The sequence below is a fragment of the Tachysurus vachellii genome, chromosome 2, assembly GCF_030014155.1.
Source record: "Tachysurus vachellii isolate PV-2020 chromosome 2, HZAU_Pvac_v1, whole genome shotgun sequence".
NCBI classification, from domain to species: Eukaryota; Metazoa; Chordata; class Actinopteri; order Siluriformes; family Bagridae; genus Tachysurus; species Tachysurus vachellii.
In genome coordinates, this window is record NC_083461.1 from 22,344,837 (window position 1) to 22,365,992 (window position 21,156).

Genomic DNA, 21,156 nt, shown 5'->3' on the forward strand with positions numbered 1-21,156 from the left:
CTTTGCAATGGATTATTTTTTAAACATTGTGGCTTTCAGCACAAACAGTGTAAAGGAGCATGAAGACGAGAAACATGACGCTAAAGCAGATTTAAGCATGAAATAAAAAACAAGAGCTTTCATTGCACTCAGACCCTCGACAGCCGAGGAATCAGAATGGCTGGAAAAAAACGAACGGGTCAAAATCAAACCCACTCCATCTTCTGGGTAATGGGAAATGATACATATTAGGTGCTGGACTACCGATCGGAAGGTTGTGAGTTTGATCCCCATGTCCACCAGGCTGCCACTGCTGAGCCCCTGAGCAAGGTCCATAACCTTCAATTGCTCAGATGTACTTGAAAGCAATAATTGAGTAAAAGTATCGTACAAGAAAAAGACTTTGGTAGAAGTGAAAGTTACCTTTTAGAATATTACTCAAGTAAAAGTCTTAAAGAATCTAATATATACTGTAATTATCAAAAGTCATTTTCTGATATTTAATGTACTTAAGTATTTGAAGTAAAAGTAAAAAGTAAAATTTCAGTGATTTTCAGTAGGCATAAGAGCAGGGGTGGTTCTAGGATTTCATCTTTAGGGGGGTTTAGCCCTCAGTGAGAATTTAAAACAAGAAGAGTTTTATATTATATATGACTTCATAGTAAGCCAAAAGTTATGGTATTATTTAAAATGGCAAAAGTGGACACCAAAATTTTATGCATGATGTAATGATGCGTCTTGAATCAAATCAGTTCATGTATGTGTGCATTCTCTACAAACAGTGTGTCCAATGAATGCAGTCATTAATGAAAAAATATTCACAAGACAAAGACCAAATCAATAAATGTTATTTTTATTTAGTATTGCATGGCTTGTTTGCATTAATATTTTGTTTGTGCTGTCAACTCTTGTAACAAGAATAGTGAAATTTCACTGCTTTTGGTTGCCGTCTTTTCGGCTCTCCACCGATTAACGTTATAGATAAATGCCTCCAGCTCTGACTGCGCTTGCACGCTGCGCATGCCTGTGCTTCTCCGTGGAGCGTGCGGAGCGTAATGCAATCTAGGAGCAGTGATTAAAAATAAAAAATAATAATAATCTAGGAGCAGTGATTCGCCAAACCTCCCTTATTGCAGTCGCACACATTTCTTCTGATTTTATTTTGTAGTAACGAGTAACGAAGATGCTTAGTGGAAATATAGCGGAGTAAAAGTATACATTTTATCTAGGAAATGTAGTGGAGTAAAAGTGAAAGTTGACATAAATTTAAATAGCGAAGTAAAGTACAGATACGTGAAATTTCTACTTAAGTACAGTAACGAAGTATTTGTACTCTGTTACATTACAACACTGTCTACATGAGAAACAAAGGGTTAAAGTTTTCTTTCTTTTCAATTCAAGTTTATTAATATAATAAAAATTCCAGATATATATAGTTTACAGTATGTATGTATGTATGTATGTATGTATGTATGTATATGTATTTATCCCCAATGAGCAAGTCTGAAGTGACTCAGACTTAAGGAAAACCTCCCTTAAATTGGCAAGGAAGAAACCTTGAGAGGAACCAGACTCAAAGGGGAGCCCATCCTCATATGGGTGACACTAGAGGGTGTGATTACAAATATACAGTCAATAAATGCTGTATTGGTGTAAGGATCACATGGAGTTCAGATCTCCTCTTAGTATCACATAGTCCAACTGGAGCTGGTAGATCTGTAGATGTCTCAGAATTCTCACAGAGTCGGCCTCATCTCAGTGGAGTTCCGAGATCTTCATCGCACGGAAGACGATCTAAGCTGGTACAATGTCTGGATGCCTCGGGATGGGTAGAAAGAGAGAAGCAGTGGAGTTAACATATCTGCTGTTCATAAAATTGTGCAAGTCTAATGTAATAGTGCACAAGATTATGGGATGTATTATATGTATGCTGACTAAAGAGATAAGTTTTTAATCTGCTTTTGAACTGGGAAAGTGTGTCTGAGCCCCAAACTCTATCAGGAAGACTATTCCAGAGTTTGGGAGCTAAATAAGAAAACGCTCTACCACCTTTAGTGGACATAGATATTCTGGGAACTACCAGAAGTCCTGAGTTTTGTGATCTCAGAGAGTGTGAAGGATTGTAACGTGTTAGGAGACTAGTTAGATACGTGGGAGCTAAACCTTTAAGAGCCTTGTATGTAAGTAGCAGCAGTTTGTAATCAATTCTAAAGTGGTAGCCAGTGTAGAGACGATAAAATTGGGGTTATATGGTCATACTTTCTTGTCCTAGTGAGAACTCTGGCAGCTGCATTTTGGACTAACTGTAGCTTATTTATTAAAGATGCAGGACAACCACCTAGTACTGCATTACAATAGTCCAGTCTAGAGGTCATGAAAGCATGAACTAGCTTCTCAGCATCAGAGACAGACAGGATGTTTCTCAGCTTGGCAGTATTTCTAAAGTGAAAGAAGGCTGTTTTTGTGGTATGGGCGATGTGATTTTCAAAAGACAGGTTGCTGTCTAATATAACACCCAGGTCTTTCACTGTCGAACTACTAGTAACAGTACATCCCTCTAATTGGAAGTTAAATTGTGAGAGTTTCTGTGTACTGGTTTTTAGACCTATAAGTAGTATTTCTGTCTTATCAGAGTTTAATAACAGAAAATTGCAGCTCATCCAGTCTTTTATCTCTCTAAGGCATTGAGTTAATTTGGACACTTTAGCTATTTCATCTGGTTTTGATGAGATATATAACTGTGTCGTCAGCATAGCAGTGGAAACTAATCCCATGTCTTCTAATAATGTTCCCTAATGGAAGCATGTATATCGAGAAAAGCAGAGGTCCTAGAACTGATCCTTGAGGGATCCTTGAGGGACTGGTAATAAACTGGAGGATACAGCATTTAATTCTACAAAATGGTATCGATCAGACAGGTAGGATCTAAACCAACTTAAAGCCTGTCCATGAATACCTGTTTAATTTTGTAAACGATCTAGGAGAATGTTGTGATCTATAGTGTCGAATGCAGCACTAAGGTCAAGTAGGACTAATAGTGACATACAGTCCTTGTCCGAAGCTAAGAACAAGTCATTTGTGACTTTCACAAGTGCAGTTTCTGTGCTATGATGGGGCCTGAAACCTGATTGAAACTCTTCGAGGATATTGTTCTCCTGTAGGAAGGAGCTCAGTTGAACAGACACTACCTTTTTCAAGTATTTTAGACATAAACGGAAGATGTGAAATAGGTCTGTAATTTGATAGGTCATTTGGATCTAAATTGGGTTTTTTGATGAGTGGCTTAATGACTGCCGACTTGAAGGATTTAGGGACGTAACCTAAAGATAGCGAGGAGTTAATAATATAAAGAAGAGGCTTACCAGCTTTATGTAACACTTCTTGCAGTAATTTAGTTGGAATGGGGTCTAGTGAACAAGTTGTTGATTTAGCTGTTGTAATAAGTTTATATAACGCTTCCTGTCCTGTGCTTGTGAAGCACTGTAGTTGTGTGTCTAGAGCCTTAGGTGAGGCTGGGTCACTAGTTGCTTTCGTATGTTGAGCATCACCTATTTTATGCCTGATACTTTCAATCTTATCAGTGAAGAATCTCATGAAATCCTCACTACTAAACTGAGATGGAATAGTTTGTTCAGATTTCTGTTTTTTTGTTAATCTAGCCACTGTGTTAAATAAAAACCTAGGATTGTTCTGGTTATTTCCTATGAGTTTGCTCAGGTGCTCAGCCCTGGCAGCTTTTAGAGCCTGTCTATAGTTGGACATATTTTCCTTATATGCGATTCTAAAAACCTCTAATTTAGTTTTCCTCCACTTTCGCTCGAGGTTACAGGTTTCTCTCTTGAGGGTGTGAGTATGACTATTATACCACGGTGCAAGCATATTATCTCTAACCTTCTGTAATCTGATTGGGGCAACAGTGTCTAATGTGCTACTGAATATAGCACCTATGCTGTTAGTCATTACATCTAGATCGTTTGTGTCTAAGGGTACAGTAAGATGTCCAGACAGATCAGGCAGGTTATTTGTGAATCTGTCTTTAGTAGTCGGAGTAATAGTTCTACCGAGTCAATAACGTGGTGAGACACAATTAGTCTGTTCTACAGGTAGTGTGTACGTTATGAGGTAATGGTCTGTGATGTCATCACTTTGAGGTATGATATCTATATCAGTGACGTCTATTTTGTGTGATATTATTAAATCTAGTGTATGATTACGATGATGAGATGCTGTAGTGATGTTTTGTTTAACCCCAAATGAGTTTAGTAAGTCCATAAATGTGAGTCCTAAAGCATCATTTGTGTCGTCAGAAATGGTATTAATGATGATTGGCAAATTCATTCCCTCAAATAGTCCATCATTCTAAACACACCCTATTGCCGATTAACGATGCATGCAGGGTTAAAGGATGAAGACTGGGAGCTAGAAGAAGGTTTGATTTACTCTTTACAATCTACTTCTATATAAATCAGCAATGAGACCTGGAGAGACTGAAGCTTAATAACAGGTTATAGAGGTACCTCTGGAGACAGAGCAATATCTCCTTTATAACAGGGTTTAACCTAAAACCTCCCACAAATACGTAAAAATAATTACAAACAGCCGTCCCTACTGGCTTTCATGTACTTTGGCTATTGTTACCCAAACACACACAGACCTGAAGAAAGCCTTCATTTGTCTCACTACAGTCATTTCTCGTGCTTCTTGCTCTATACAACATCTCTGCTTTTACAGCACAGAACTGGATTTTAAGATTAATTTTTTCCACAGTAAAATTTGACTTGTATTTGCAGTGCAAAGATGTTTTTCACATGAATCTGTAAAAGGCACTGACTGGGCATGTGGTGAGTGTATCTGCAACAACATGGCCTCACGAGCGTCCAACTGAGCGTTCGGTGTGAAGATAAAACAACAGTGAAAATATGACCTTTTTCCACCTTCTGTCAAAATTTGTTCCTATTTAGGGAGCAGCACCATAAAAACGAGACCAAGACATGTCTGTAAACTACAGAAAACATTTGTAAGTGAAAATACTTGACTTACATGAAGTGAACTATGTAAGTGAACTGACTTACATAGTTAACGTCCAGGAGGTTATAAGTTCTGTCCCAGAAGAGTCCTGAAAAAGACTTTTGAACTGAATCCTTGCCTCGCTTGGAAGGGAGCCAAGTGTCTGCCAAATTAATAAATGTAAATGCCACAAAGTGTAGCTCTTGCGTGAACATCCCAAAGCCGCTGTGGGTTTTCACAGGCTTTACAGACCCTCACAGAGATCAAATGAAAAACTGAGGGATGAACAACGAACAGAAAGAAGGCACAAAAAAGTGGAGAAAATCTTTTAGATATTGCTCCAGATTAATTCCTATGGTGGTGAAGGAGCTCCCTACTGCCAGGCTTTAGAAATCCAGTGGCAATGATTTCTGGGAATTCAAAGGGTGTGTTTCTAAGCAGAGTCATGCAGAGAAGCTGAGCAATACACTATACATATACAGGACTATAGTATCTACAGGACTTTTTTTCTGTGATTCAAGAGCAGAAGTGTAGACATTTGATCACTCAACACACGACGGTAGGAGTTTGGGGTTGATGGGATTGTGTACATCAGAATAAGAAAATCAAGGATTTATGTTTGTAAAATCGAAAGGAAATTGGAAGTCTTTTAACTGTAAAATACATTCCATAATCATCCTCAGATTTACTTTATTAATACATTTCTACATATATAAATGTTCGGCTCATTATTCGTGTGTGTACAGGAACGATTGGGCTATTTATTGGAACCATAGAGCTTTTCATTCCTGAAATTTCCCGAAATACAGAATACAGTAGATCCATGTGTTTGAGTTATTGAGGAAAACTTATTTTCAATTCATGTCACAGTCAAAGAGAATAACTATTAAAGGTGGGGTCTCCGTTGTTTGAGAAATGCTTCAGAAAACTGTGTTGGGCCGCCAAACAAAACAAAAACAAAACTAACGTGTACCTAATGAGCAGAAAGGGGTGTGTCTTTTCAATATGGGCAGAGAGAGTGTTCAGTGCGCATGTGTGACATTAGCAGAAAGCGGTTTTAACATTGACATGGCGGATAAAAACAAAGAAAGAAAGCGAAGAAAGGCTTACGATAAGGCAAGAAGTAGGACCCGTGCTAATATAGAATCAGCTTTCCAGCACTGGAGAGAACTGAAGGAGCAGGAAGTTGGCCGCATATTCACAGATTGGAGTTTCCCGAGTCAATAACTCCTGAGCTAAATGCTGTTACTACACAAATAACACCTCTTTTCTATCGTAGTAATGTAGAGAGGCAGCTACAACCGCGTTTTGCTAGTAACAGCGTTTAGCTCAGGAGTTATTGACTCGGGAAACTCCAATCTGTGAATATGCGGCCAACTTTACTTAAGACACCGAGGTTGCTTTTTTCCTTCTCGATAGGTGAGTAACGTTGGTTTTGCTTTGTTTCACAGAACTAATATATGCCGTCCTTTGCATGCTTATGCTTGTGTGTCATTTTTGCTTGTTTGTTTATCTGCAATCGTATTGTTCTTCCCTGCAGCTATGATAAAGACACAGTTCTTTCCATTTTTGCCTGGGTTACGTATGTATGTGTGGGTGGAGCTATCAATACAGGGGTGGGACCCATTTGGGTTAGGGCCGTGTTTGTTTTGGTGATTTCAAATGTCAACATTGGCTTTCAAACAACGTACACCCCACCTTTAACTACTGTATTGTATATTGAACTCTAAAGAACAATAGAATATAACTCTTGTAGGTGATTTCAGTGGTGTTCAGGAGTCAGCATGAGCTCTGTGACCAGTCTGCAGCTGCACTGCTAGGTACTGTGGCTTAATCTGGACTCTACAAGTGCATTTATGAAATTAATGTTTTGCATGCTGAAAAAATAATGTGTGTGTGTGTGTAATGAAGGTTTTTTTCCTCTATCACACCCTCACCTGCAACAACCAACTGCAAGGTACAGACCACAAATTTGATCTCACTCTTTCTCTATGAGACACACACACACTTACAGACACACACCCCCACACACACAGACACACACACAGACAGACACACACACTTCTCGCACACTTATTTCCAGTAAAACACAGCAGCTTGCCAATAACTCAACATATCCGTAGTTGCTATTCAGCATTTTCTTTCATGGCTTTAAAACAGCATCTTCTGGATGGCTGTAATCTGAACTTTTTGCAATAACATTTTTGCAAGAGAGCAAAATTCTCTCACTAACGTTAATATTTTACCTCTCAAAGCCTTCGGCCATAAATAACCCTGAGTAATCCTATTTACTCAGACTGTCTCTGCCTCTTCATTTGCGTTCTCCACTTGGCAGAATGAGGGCAGCGGAAGATGGCTGGTTATTCCTAATGATGATCAGCACATTGTGAGGTCAAAGCCCAGGAAGGGCAGGGTGCTGGTGTAGAGCCTGTGAGCATCAACACCTCAGCTCTGTGCTTGAATATTTCACTAATGTTGAATAATGACTCAGTGGTACAGTATCATTCAGACAGTTGTGAGAGAATCCTGCAGCATTAAAATTACATTAATCGCTTGATCATTTCAGATTTCCACAAAAAAGTGTTACATCAATACTTACACACATTCTGGCTAATCATCACCACCCTAATTAGAACGGTGTGTTTATTAAAATATCTGTCACAGATTTGCTTTGTTACATGAATCAGATGCATACGCACCAAAAAAAGGGAATAAAACGATGGACTCACTCGCTCCACAGCATAGACCACATGGCACATGGGGTTTCCTCAGGACCTTCAGGAAAAAAGAACAGTAAATGTCCATTGATTCAGAAATCGAAAATTAAGGCACAGCTTTTCACTGCTTTATAGCAGCAACACATTATAAACACATTCACTTCTACTCAGAAGGGCTTTTAATTATCAGTAACATCAGATACACTCACACACCGTGGATAAGAAAAATACCCTGTAAAACCTGCACTATTTGAGGGAAAAAATAACCCAAATGTATATTAAAATTAATTCCATTCTGTTTTATTTATAAAGCACTTTTAGCAATGGCTGTTGTCACAAAAGCGGCAATACGGAATACTGAGACGATACAAGGAAGAGATCTTGCAATAAACCAGACTGAAAAGGGGACCTGTCCTCATTTGAGTTTCACTTGACAATATGATTCTAAAATAATTTCCTTCTCTAACTCTCTATGGACAATAATATATAGAAACCAAAGTTTGGTGAAGAAAAGTAAAATGTTTTAGTCAAAAACAGAATATCCTGGATGCATAAGTGTTCACACCCTGTTATAGTGATTACTGAAAAGTATTTAACACTTCACTCTCTGACCAACAGCAGTGTTTGTGTACAAGCCTTGTTCTGGTCTTGTGGATCAATCTGGAGAATAAAGCTCAAAGGAAACTGGAAAACGTCTTCGCTTGTGCCGTACGTAGGGACCCATGATGTTTATTTTAAACCCTAGGACTGATAACTGGATTTAGTGCGAGCATCAGTTCACTTGTGTTAAACCTACAGTTCTTTTTTTTTCTTGAGTTTCATTTATACTGTATATGTGTAAACGATCTGTTAATAAACATTCATTAAAACAATAAAAAAAGACCAGCTGATTCAGTTCTGTTGAGACATGTTCTTAGTTTGAGGCGACTGCTGAAGCCATGGTCCACAAAGAGCCTACAGAGCACGCACAGGGTCTCACTGTGAACAGGTAGCAAACAGAAGGGGATACAAAATATTTCCAAAACAATCCTGCCATCCAAGGCAATCATCGAGTGGAGAAAATAGATACCACATCCATGACATTACCAAGAACAGGACGTCCCTCCAAAATTGACAAAAATCCAAAATGAGAAAGCACCAAAAAGGCTTCTGAGAGATCTTCACCAGTAATAAAGAGGCTGCAGGAATATCTGGAAGGTTCTGGAATATCTCATGATCTTCACATGTCTATGCTATGAAGCATGGTGGCTAGATTGAAGCCCGCTCTCATATTTAAACAAAGCCCTAGCCCATCTAATGCACCCAAACAAGACAGCTTTCACCTGAAATAAACCAGAGCCATGGTGCAGCATGGTGGCATCATCACGGGGCTGCTTTTCTTCAGCTAGAACTGCGACTATCAGAGGACATCATGGATATAATACACAAGCTCCCCATCAAGCGTGTATTCCTGCAGCTCCACTACTAGCGTAAGTTACTGTTACTGAAGGTGAATATATTAAATTTATTCCCCAACTATAAACGGTGTACCTTTTTTTTTTTTAAAATGGAGTCATATTTCAAATATAAACCTCAAGTCATCCACATCACATTTTTCTATCCACTGTATACTTGATGTTATGTAAAAATGGATTCTGACACAGCAGATTTTCCATCTAGCTGCATCTAATCTTTCACGCCAACCTGAATCCTAGTGATGCTCAAAAATAGAAAGAATAGAAAGAGGAAATTCTCATTTATCTTTTGTTTCTTTTGTGCTTCTGTGATGGCAGAAGCATAAAGGACAGTTTCCTTTTTCGTCAGTTAACGATTCATTTACAGGAAAAGAGACAGATCCGTTATCTCTCTGCACTTCTTTACAAGTGCTCCAAAGTAAATATGGCTCTCGCTCAGGTCACTGCTTTCTCTGGACTCCGACTTCCCCTCCATGCTGAACGCTGAACTGGTGTCACCTCCCTGTAAAATGTAACACTTCCCTTGTGTGCTCCTCAAAGTGACTTTTCTCACTTAACTCATTCCTCCTAAGCCCTAACAATCTGCCTGGAGCCAAAAGGACATAAAATTATTTCTCCAAACTGAAGCACAATGTGTTTGGCTCAGTTCTCCATTTCTCATATTCATATCACCGTACTAAGAGACACAGACTCGCACGATGTTTAGTCCTGAGAGTAATAAGATAAAATAAAAGCATCCAGCATGAATACAGCTTGTAAACCAAACACAAAAGAGTTGCCTTTAGTCCCGTTGCCTTATTCTGATTGTGTACATCAGAATAAGAAAATCAAGGATTTATGTTTGTAAAATCGAAAGGAAATTGGAAGTCTTTTAACTGTAAAATACATTCCATAATCATCCTCAGATTTACTTTATTAATACATTTCTACATATATAAATGTTCGGCTCATTATTCGTGTGTGTACAGGAACGATTGGGCTATTTATTGGAACCATAGAGCTTTTCATTCCTGAAATTTCCCGAAATACAGAATACAGTAGATCCATGTGTTTGAGTTATTGAGGAAAACTTATTTTCAATTCATGTCGCAGTCAAAGAGAATAACTATTAAAGGTGGGGTCTCCGTTGTTTGAGAAATGCTTCAGAAAACTGTGTTGGGCCGCCAAACAAAACAAAAACAAAACTAACGTGTACCCAATGAGCAGAAAGGGGTGTGTCTTTTCAATATGGGCGGAGAGAGTGTTCAGTGCGCATGTGTGACATTAGCAGAAAGCGGTTTTAACATTGACATGGTGGATAAAAACAAAGAAAGAAAGCGAAGAAAGGCTTACGATAAGGCAAGAAGTAGGACCCGTGCTAAAATAGAATCAGCTTTCCAGCGCTGGAGAGAACTGAAGGAGCGGGAAATTGGCCGCATATTCACAGATTGGAGTTTCCCGAGTCAATAACTCCTGAGCTAAATGCTGTTACTACACAAATAACACCTCTTTTCTATCGTAGTAATGTAGAGAGGCAGCTACAACCGCGTTTTGCTAGTAACAGCGTTTAGCTCAGGAGTTATTGACTCGGGAAACTCCAATCTGTGAATATGCGGCCAACTTTACTTAAGACACCGAGGTTGCTTTTTTCCTTCTCGATAGGTGAGTAACGTTGGTTTTGCTTTGTTTCACAGAACTAATATATGCCGTCCTTTGCATGCTTATGCTTGTGTGTCATTTTTGCTTGTTTGTTTATCTGCAATCGTATTGTTCTTCCCTTCAGCTATGATAAAGACACATTTCTTTCCATTAGTTGCCTGGGTTACGTATGTATGTGTGGGTGGAGCTATCAATACAGGGGTGGGACCCATTTGGGTTAGGGGCGTGTTTGTTTTGGTGATTTCAAATGTCAACATTGGCTTTCAAACAACGTACACCCCACCTTTAACTACTGTATTGTATATTGAACTCTAAAGAATATAACTCTTGTAGGTGATTTCAGTGGTGTTCAGGAGCAAAATAGTTGCCTTTAGTCCCCTTCGTATTCCCTGTTTAACGACTTACTCTCCCAACTGTTGCACACACACACAAAAATGTTGTTTATATTGCTAATAATTGAGATATGTTTACTGGGACTAAACTTATAAGAGTAAAATGTACCTAAACTGTACTGCTGTAAACCAGAGCCGGTTTAAGTCACGTAGGATATGTAGCAAACATACTAAACTACACGGGATAATCAAAGCCAAAAGCTACCTGGAAGAAATTGTCAATGCTGACACACAGGATTGAATTTGTCATCCCGCGCTGCCCCGCCTTGCAATCAAGGTCTTGCTGAGCAACTAATTGAATAATTTGCACTGGCTGCTCTCAATTTCCACTGATTCACCCAGAAGGCAGACGCACAAACCATTAGACCGTTAACCCTCCAGCAATCAAAGAGAACACAGTGTTCAGCTTTTGGATTTGGACAACTACCAGCACTAGCATCCAGCATCCTTCTCGTGGTTTCCTGTCTGACAACTGTAGACAGATAACACAACCTAAATTCATTTGTAATTCAAATGGACACCATGAGGAAAAGTGTCACGTTAACCTGGTATTCCTGATTGACAAAAAGTCACATGACCTAATCCCATGTTAGATTTGGACTACAACCGCATGGATCCCAAAACTTTAGGCCGTCATCTGTGCGTCACACAGTGCAAAGCTTTCGATAACGTGCTTGGATCCTGAGCCATCAGAGAAAGGCGTGAGATGATCCGTTCCCCCATACCACATACTCAGAACCGCTGTTTATCTCAGTATTCATTCACCATCACTGATTGAGCTGCATGGTTTGCATTAACAGTCAGACAGAGGAGGCGCAAAATCAAACAAGAACCATGTTTTCCTCAAACACAATCATCAACAGGGTTCTCGGATCCAGCAAGCTAGTGCTCTGACCAGTTTACTCACAATAAACTATCCAGCTTTGCCAAAAACAGGGAATTAACCGACATGCAGAGCTTCTTTTGGACTTCTTGTGGAGCTCCAGGAGATCGAGGTTCGAGGGGTGACGTGAGGAGAGCTAAGCATGTATTAGTGTCTGCCATGGTGGGAGACTCAGTGGGTAAAGGAAGGTCCAGCACTACCGTCCCACTGTGGATCATTTCCTTTCCAGCAATTGATCCTGACTCATAAACTCTTAGGTCTTCAGGGACAAGCAGCAGGAAAAGAAGCTCGAGTAGATCTGGATTCCATTCTGGCCAGCTTCAGTATTCATTACAGAGTCTTGGCTACATGAGAGCAGAATTAGATACAGCTTCTGCACTGTTCAGTCCTGCACTTCTATACATCACTCCTTTTGTTTGGTTGTTACTCTGCTCCGGTGATAAAACTATAAGTAATTATACATTATAAAAAACGTCTGAGCGGAACTGACTCATAACAACTAAAACTATCTGAAAAGATCTCCTGTCCTGATATGACCTTCAATAACGTTCAGCGCGGGGAGAATCGATGCGCCCTGACGTGTCTGGCTCCAACTGCCAAACCATAAACACTGCTACATTATTTCTGTCACACTAACCTGAAACATAAACAGCAATTTATCTTCTCTGTGATGGGCTGAGAGCATTCTTTTGTCCTGAAAAATCCCCCAGCACTTTCACTCCTGTCTGACACCCTGACATTCGGGGGCGTGATGAATAAACACAACATGGTGGACAAACAGAAAGCAGTAGCATCACCCCGCTAGGTGTGGCTCAGAACACCTGTCGAGTGTTGTCAGTGCTTCGGGTGAAAGAGTGAAGTGATGAGTGCGACGCTGCTTGCAGGGCTGTGGAACACCTCACAGGGTCAGTACCACTCAGTGGAGATGATGTGCAGTCAATGCTAGGGGATTTCCAGCTCCGCTCTGGACAGGTGTCTTAATATACACCTTTGTGCATTGTTCTGAGAGTCGTTTCAGTAATAAAGCGCAAAACTGAACACACCGACATTTTCTTCCCAACTGGTATTTTAGCATGAAAGACTTTTGAACTGTATGAAAAGGCAAGCAGCACGAGGTTCATGAGAAAAGTTCAGCATGATCGTTTATTGTTTATTTGTGTCTGTGTGCATGTTTGTGTGCACGTTCTGTCCCACTGTGTCGCCAAACGCAACCTCCGGCAGAAAAGGAGGAATGCGATTCGTCTATTAAAAATGCAAGTGAAAAAGTAAAAAAACAACCCCAGAGTACAGGTGTGTACACACACACAATAAGCTTATTATTAGGTATTATTAGTATACAACAGATCTTTGTAGTATTCCTTCAGATCATAAAAGATGCTCAGTAATTCACCCTCAGTAATTCCCATTTGAAATGTTACAAGCTCTCTTAAATCCTTGCACTTCTGAATTTTAGTTTTAGAATCGTACTCTTCATTTTTCTCACCATGTAAAATGTTCAGTGAAGTGTGTAGCTGCTAACATGTTTGGTTCAGCGGTTTAAATGTTAGCAGTCGTGCTAACGCTCTTACACAGACTTTCTTTCAAAATTAAATCGCATGTCTTTGTTTGCATCTCACTGGGATCTGAATATTTCAACAACTTCTTCGCAATTCATTCAACACTTTCTTCATAAGGAATTCTTTACTCCTTACCGTGGTCCGGCAGCTCATCAGGTGGGTGTTTAATTTTGAACAAAGACATCAATAATGCCCCACACATCAGATAAAGAAAAAAAACAGACCTTAGCTTACTTGTGCATGAACCTATAAACCAGTAACTAGAAGAAATGAAAATCAGTTGTTTTCTATGCAGTTTATTGAACTAAAATGTAAACAATCGTGAAATAAAGGCTCTGATATCCGTCCTGCCTCGTACCCTCTGAGCGACTGCTATTATTTAGAGCCTGTATTATATACTTAATGTTGTTGATAGTTCTGACATATGGATTTGAAAAAAATGCTTGAATTAGTGGGTGTTTGAGAGCAGGGTACTGTACGAGTGCCCCAGGGAAGGGCAGTTGTCATGGGTACTGGTGTGTCAAAACAGCACTTCGATCTGTTCTCTCTCTCCATCACCATTACAATTAGACTTAAAGGCTCTCTGTCTGGTGCCAAAGCTTTCCATTTTATTCCCTTGGAGAAAGGCTGAACTGTGCTCTGTGTGTGTGTGTTTGTTTTAATGAACTCTTAGAAATGGAAAGAAAATTTCTATGTGGTTCTTTTTATTGTTTGTTTTTCTTGCCCTTACAGTCCCCTGCTCCCAACACTCCACCCAACTCAAACTGCTCTGCTGCTCTCAAATTACATAATGATGATGATGATGATGATGATCCATCCCAATTAGGAGGTGTTGCTTCCCCAAATGGTAAATAACGCAGGGAGGGTTCTTATTTTCCTCTCTGAGCTCGGTTTCTGTTTAAGTTTTTCTTTTAATCAGAGTTGCATCTTTTCTAGTTTACTTTCGAGGGTTTAAGGATACAGAGGCATTTCACATCACCAACAAATAAATTGCTACTGGTTGCATTTGGCAAGTGAAGACAAGCTGTTTTTTGAGTATTCACAGATTGAGCAGGTTTTCAGAGCATGTTAATTGTCACAGTAATTAACTTATTTGATTGTAATCGTGTTGAAAGTAAAATGTTACAGAGCACATTACTGTAAGTGAGAGACCTCGTTAGAAGACAGGAAAAGTGCGGCTGCATGAGTGATGCTAATGGAAGCAGGCATCTGGAGATAACCTCCTTGTTCAGTCTCTTTAACACTGGCTGCAGTAGGGGGTTTGGTTGAAAACCTTATCCCTCTGGTTTTAATCTAGAGGGATAAGGGCTGAAGGAACACACCTGAACCTTGTAGCCCTGCCATTATTTACATGCTCTTGTCTCCCCTGTCTTGTGGTGCAGTGAGTAAGTGTGTACTGTACTGTGTGCAAGTCTGTGTGTGTACTGTGTGAGTCAGTGTGCGAGTCCATATGTGTACGGTGTGTGTACTGTGTGTGAGTCTGTGTGTACTTTGTGCGAGTCTGTGTGTGTACTGTGTGCGAGTCTGTGTGTGTACTGTGTGCGAGTCTGTGTGTGTACTGTGTGCGAGTCTGTGTGTGTACTGTGTGTGAGTGTGTGTACTGTGTGCGAGTCTGTGTGTGTACTGTGTGCAAGTCTGTGTGCAAGTTTGTGTGCAAGTCTGTGTGTGTACTGTGTGCGAGTCTGTGTGCGAGTCTGTGTGCGAGTCTGTGTGTGTACTGTGTGCGAGTCTGTGTGTGTACTGTGTGCAAGTCTGTGTGTGTACTGTGTGCGATTCTATGTGCAAGTCTGTGTGTACTGTGTGCAAGTCTGTGTGCAAGTCTGTGTGTGTACTGTGTGCGAGTCTGTGTGCGAGTCTGTGTGTGTACTGTGTGTGAGTCTGTGTGCAAGTCTGTGTGTTTACTGTGTGCGAGTCTGTGTGCAAGTCTGTGTGCGAGTCTGTGTGGTTACTGTGTGCAAGTCTGTGTGCGAGTCTGTGTGGTTACTGTGTGCAAGTCTGTGTGTTTACTGTGTGCGAGTCTGTGTGTGTACTGTGTGCGAGTCTGTGTGTGTACTGTGTGCGAGTCTGTGTGCGTACTGTGTGCGAGTCTGTGTACAAGTCTGTGTGTGTACTGTGTGCGAGTCTGTGTGCAAGTCTGTGTGCGTACTGTGTGTGAGTCTGTGTGCGTACTGTGTGTGAGTCTGTGTGCGAGTCTGTGTGCAAGTCTGTGTGCAAGTCTGTGTGTGTACTGTGTGCGAGTCTGTGTGTATACTGTGTGCGAGTCTGTGTGCAAGTCTGTGTGGGAGTCTGTGTGCGAGTCTGTGTGCGAGTCTGTGTGCGAGTCTGTGTGCAAGTCTGTGCGCAAGTCTGTGCGCAAGTCTGTGTGTGTACTGTGTGCGAGTCTGTGTGCAAGTCTGTGTGTGTACTGTGTGCGAGTCTGTGTGTGTACTGTGTGCAAGTCTGTGTGTGTACTGTGTGCGATTCTATGTGCAAGTCTGTGTGTACTGTGTGCAAGTCTGTGTGCAAGTCTGTGTGTGTACTGTGTGCAAGTCTGTGTGCGAGTCTGTGTGCGAGTCTGTGTGCAAGTCTGTGCGCAAGTCTGTGTGTGTACTGTGTGCGAGTCTGTGTGCAAGTCTGTGTGTGTACTGTGTGCGAGTCTGTGTGTGTACTGTGTGCAAGTCTGTGTGTGTACTGTGTGCGATTCTATGTGCAAGTCTGTGTGTACTGTGTGCAAGTCTGTGTGTGTACTGTGTGCGAGTCTGTGTGCAAGTCTGTGTGTGTACTGTGTGTGAGTCTGTGTGCAAGTCTGTGTGTTTACTGTGTGTTTACTGTGTGCGAGTCTGTGTGTGTACTGTGTGCAAGTCTGTGTGTTTACTGTGTGCAAGTCTGTGTGTTTACTGTGTGTGAGTCTGTGTGTGTACTGTGTGCGAGTCTGTGTGCGTACTGTGTGCGAGTCTGTGTGCGAGTGTGTGTACTGTGTGCGAGTCTGTGTACAAGTCTGTGTGTTTACTGTGTGCGAGTCTGTGTGCAAGTCTGTGTGCGAGTCTGTGTGGTTACTGTGTGCAAGTCTGTGTGCGAGTCTGTGTGGTTACTGTGTGCAAGTCTGTGTGTTTACTGTGTGCGAGTCTGTGTGTGTACTGTGTGCGAGTCTGTGTGCGTACTGTGCGCGAGTCTGTGTGCGGGTGTGTGTACTGTGTGCGAGTCTGTGTACAAGTCTGTGTGTGTACTGTGTGCGAGTCTGTGTGCAAGTCTGTGTGCGTACTGTGTGTGAGTCTGTGTGCGTACTGTGTGTGAGTCTGTGTGCGAGTCTGTGTGCAAGTCTGTGTGTGTACTGTGTGCGAGTCTGTGTGTATACTGTGTGCGAGTCTGTGTGCAAGTCTGTGTGCAAGTCTGTGTGCATACTGTGTGCGAGTCTGTGTGCAAGTCTGTGTGCAAGTCTGTGTGCGAGTCTGTGTGCGAGTCTGTGTGCGAGTCTGTGTGCGAGTCTGTGTGCGAGTCTGTGTGCGAGTCTGTGTGCAAGTCTGTGTGCAAGTCTGTGTGCAAGTCTGTGCGCAAGTCTGTGTGTGTACTGTGTGCGAGTCTGTGTGCAAGTCTGTGTGTGTACTGTGTGCGAGTCTGTGTGCAAGTCTGTGTGCGAGACTGTGTGCGTACTGTGTGCGAGTCTGTGTGCGTACTGTGTGCGAGTCTGTGTGCGAGTCTCCAAACACCACTAAACACCCATGACCTGTAAGTGCTTTGGTTAAATGGCCACCATCAATGCAACAGGCAGACAAAACAAAAGCTACAGTGCTAAATTTAACCAGGCTGGCTGTGTTCTCCTGGCAGGATGATGCTGGAACCTGGGCATTACGTTCTCAATTACAAACCTGCAGGAGCATCCGGTTCTCTTACAGAAATAACAACCCAGCTGCCCGAGGACCGCCCGCTCCACAGTGAGGACACGAGGCCACTCTAGCTTCCCCTCAGAGGCCAAAGTACCAGGTCTCTGCACTGACTTTATTCAAAATGAGGCACGAGGCTGGGGCTGGGAGGTGAATGTAAGGTTTCATCACGCTCCGTTACCACTGGAAATAGAATACAAGGGCAAAAGAATCAAAATAAGGAGGAAGTTAGTTTTAACTTTACCCCCAGATAACTAATTAACACTGGGTTCCCAAAGAGTCAATCAGTGTATGGATTGTGTGGATTTACTGTACTGCAGTTCTGGTGTTGAACTACTTGAACAAAAACAAAAGAAGTGAAACAGTGAGAAAAAGCTGTAGCTGTTGAAGAGGGCATGGTTTCAGGTATGGAAGTGAAGAGCAGTGAGAGTTAATGTGAGAGTTATGAGAGTGATGATTAAGGTCTGATCGGCTGTGACAGCTGAGCTAGTGTTAGCTAGACGAACAGAAGGTCCACACAAGAGCTTTGTGAGCATGACATTAAACTGCAGCATGAACACGGAAGAATATCTGAAAGTTCAGTTAGACATTAGAATACAGGTGAACTTCCTCTCACACACACACACACACACACACACACACACACACACACACACACACACACACACACACACACACACACACACACACACACACACACACAACGCCATGTTTATTCTAGTAAAGGTCTGAGTGATTCCTGGTTGTATTTTTGTTTGAAGTTCTTTGCTGTGTTTTGCCGATATGTGAAGTCGTAGCTCGGGGTAAAGCTCAGGTAGCTGTGCTCCGAGACCCCATTTCACCATGATATGGATGGACTTAATGACTTTGCATGACTTGTCATTTGAGCCACTGTTTCCATGACGCAGCTTAATCCGGAGCGATGAGAGAAAGCAGCTGTGGTGATTAGCTCTGGCTGTTTACGGTGCAGTTGGACCGGGTTCGAGGAAACAAATGGAAAATACACAATAAAAAGAAACAGAATGTTTACTTAATGTTAATACAACACACCAGTCCACATTATTATTATTATTATTATTATTATTATTATTATTATTATTATTATTATTATTATTAAATATATTCAGACTTAGGATATTAATAGTTCATAACACTTAATTGAATATTTATTGTACATTTTTGTTTAATGACAGAAGTTACACAATTTGTGTATTTTTTCAGTTAACATTTTTAGCTGTTTACATTCTACTATGTAAAATATTTTAATCAATACAACAGTTTTTGTTAACAATAATAATAATAATAATAATAATAATAATAATAATAATAATAATAATATTATTCTGATTCAGCCTTGGTGGTCTTAAGCTGACATGAACAGCCATAGCTGACTCGCGCTCCTGTCTGAATTTTAATCCTATTAAAGCTGGAGCAGCCATTACAGAGATTTAATACCAACCTTCTCTTTTCATGACTGCTGAGGAATGAAGAGGGTAACGAGGAAAAAAAAGAAAGAACGAACAAAATCCCCGGCTGCATGTGTATGTCTGATATTCAGGGAACTGAAACGAATACAAGAAAGAACGCAATGCAGCTATAAATGTGCTAACAACAGCCCTCAATTCAGCAACATCACAATCTATTAAATATGTACAAGTTAAAGAGAAAGTGAACAGCACACACACACACAATTCTGCCTTAATCCACAGAGAGAACCCGTCTCTCTTTACAGAGCAGTACAATGAGAAAAATAATGTATACAGCTGAAACAGCTGCCATGCCATGTCCACATAACTGCCCCACAGAACACTGACCTTTTACACAGTGTTTTTCTCTCCATCGTTCAGCCTGGATATGTGGAGATTTCACAACGGTCCCTTGAGGAGAACCGAACGCAAAATCAAGCAAACTCCAGGATAATTCAGAGGAGCGCGCGATACCAAATGTACTACAGATCTGTGACGAGATGTGGCATGTGGCGACGTCACACACATTCAGCCAAAACCTGCTGCGATTCACGTGCATCAGACGTGAGAGTCGTTACATTGTGTCTTCACTGGCTGGAGTTTAAAACGTTAATCCTGTGTGTGCAGTTTCACTAATTCAAGTGGGTTTCCACAAAAATGTATTAAAAATGCAAAAAAAAATCGAATAAATAAAAGTGATATAACGTGATGTAGTGATATAACTGATATAATGGAGTGATATACTGTAATATAATGATATAACAGAGTGATATAACAGAGTGATATAGTAGAGGGATATAATCTGGTGACACAATGGAGTGACACAATGGAGTGATACAATAGAGTGATACAATAGAGTGATACAATAGAGTGCTACAATAGAGTGCTACAATGGGCACCAGGAGAAGCAGAGATTAACATCACAAACATGTGTGTTGTCTTTATGTCTGTTTCACAGGTTATTTAAATGAACACATAATGAAGAGTAAATGTTGAGCTCAGGCTAAAGAACAGTCATCAGATGTGCCACAGTGATGTGCACTCTATAAGTGTGTGTTTATTGGGGTTGGCAGCCTAGTGGTTAATGGGTTGTTAATGGGTCTACACTAATATATTAGAATTACAGAATTAGGCTTTGCTCTCCATCACCCTGAAAAGTGTACAATGTTCAGATTCTGACACCAGCGACTCTGTGAGGTGTCTTCAGTAGTATCGAAACACTCAGAGAGCTCCAACATGGCACTAACGGTTCCTACAAGTACAACCGTCCCCTTTGAAACGTCCTCATTAACATTTCTGCTGAGAGGACGTTTCACTACAGAATTCCAACCCAAGAGGAAGATCAGTGTCAGGTGACATATTTCACCAGTGAGTATCACAGACACAATCCCATTCCCCGAAGTCAGAAAGAAAAATTGTTCTCTTCTTCTTATGCAGGGTTTGTGTTTTATTGCACGACTAAACTTGTAAATTAAAGAATTAAAATATAAATAGACTCAAATCTAAGTGCACGTGTCAAATACGCTTTTGGTAACTTGTCGGTGTAGTTAATACAATGTTTATTTTATTTTCAATACATCATTTATAAACAATCATTAAACAACGCAATACATATTTCTGGCTTTTTGACGTAAATAATCTGAAACGCACAATCTGACTGCACTGTGGCGCTCCAGCAACACACGATTAAGGCTGTGGGACTCGGTTTTTAGAGCCGTGTAGGTTTGACTGCTCTGTTTCTCAACTTCTCCAGGTTTAGGATCTGCTTTTAGTTCAGAGAAACATCTTAATATTGACGTGCCTGTTTTTAAAAAGGTGTTTCTCCCAAACCAGCCATTTAGAAGCTATTATTAGCCTCAAGATATATCTGTGAACACGGCCACTGATTTATAACCACATTTCAGTATTTGACATGAAACGCTAACATTAAATTGAAACGCTGCTGGAAAACATTTCAGGCAAAACCAAATGCATGTGGACAGAATTATTTACTACTGCTACTCCATTTATATTTAATATAAACTAAACTATATTATACTACAATAATAATAATAATAATAATAATAATAATAATAATAATAATAATAATAACAACAATACAACAACATCTACTACACAGACAGAGAGAAAAGTAACAGAAAAGCGCTCCTGTTCTCTGCTCAGGCACTTATTTTTATATAAAGGTACACTCCTGCCACCTAGTG

The 21,156-nt window shown here is 40.7% G+C and overlaps 1 long non-coding RNA gene across 1 annotated transcript in view; it reads right to left on the minus strand.

Annotated features, from left to right (window-relative positions):
• Positions 1 to 1,440: 1,440 nt before the first annotated feature.
• The window catches only part of LOC132841497 (uncharacterized), a 43,316-nt gene continuing 23,600 nt past the window's right edge, over positions 1,441 to 21,156 (minus strand). Inside the window, exons 2-3 of the long non-coding RNA XR_009647928.1 lie at positions 7,686 to 7,761; positions 1,441 to 7,414 (exon numbers count right to left, since the gene is read on the minus strand). This is a non-coding gene — a long non-coding RNA (uncharacterized LOC132841497). The remainder of the gene's footprint in view (positions 7,415 to 7,685; positions 7,762 to 21,156) is intronic.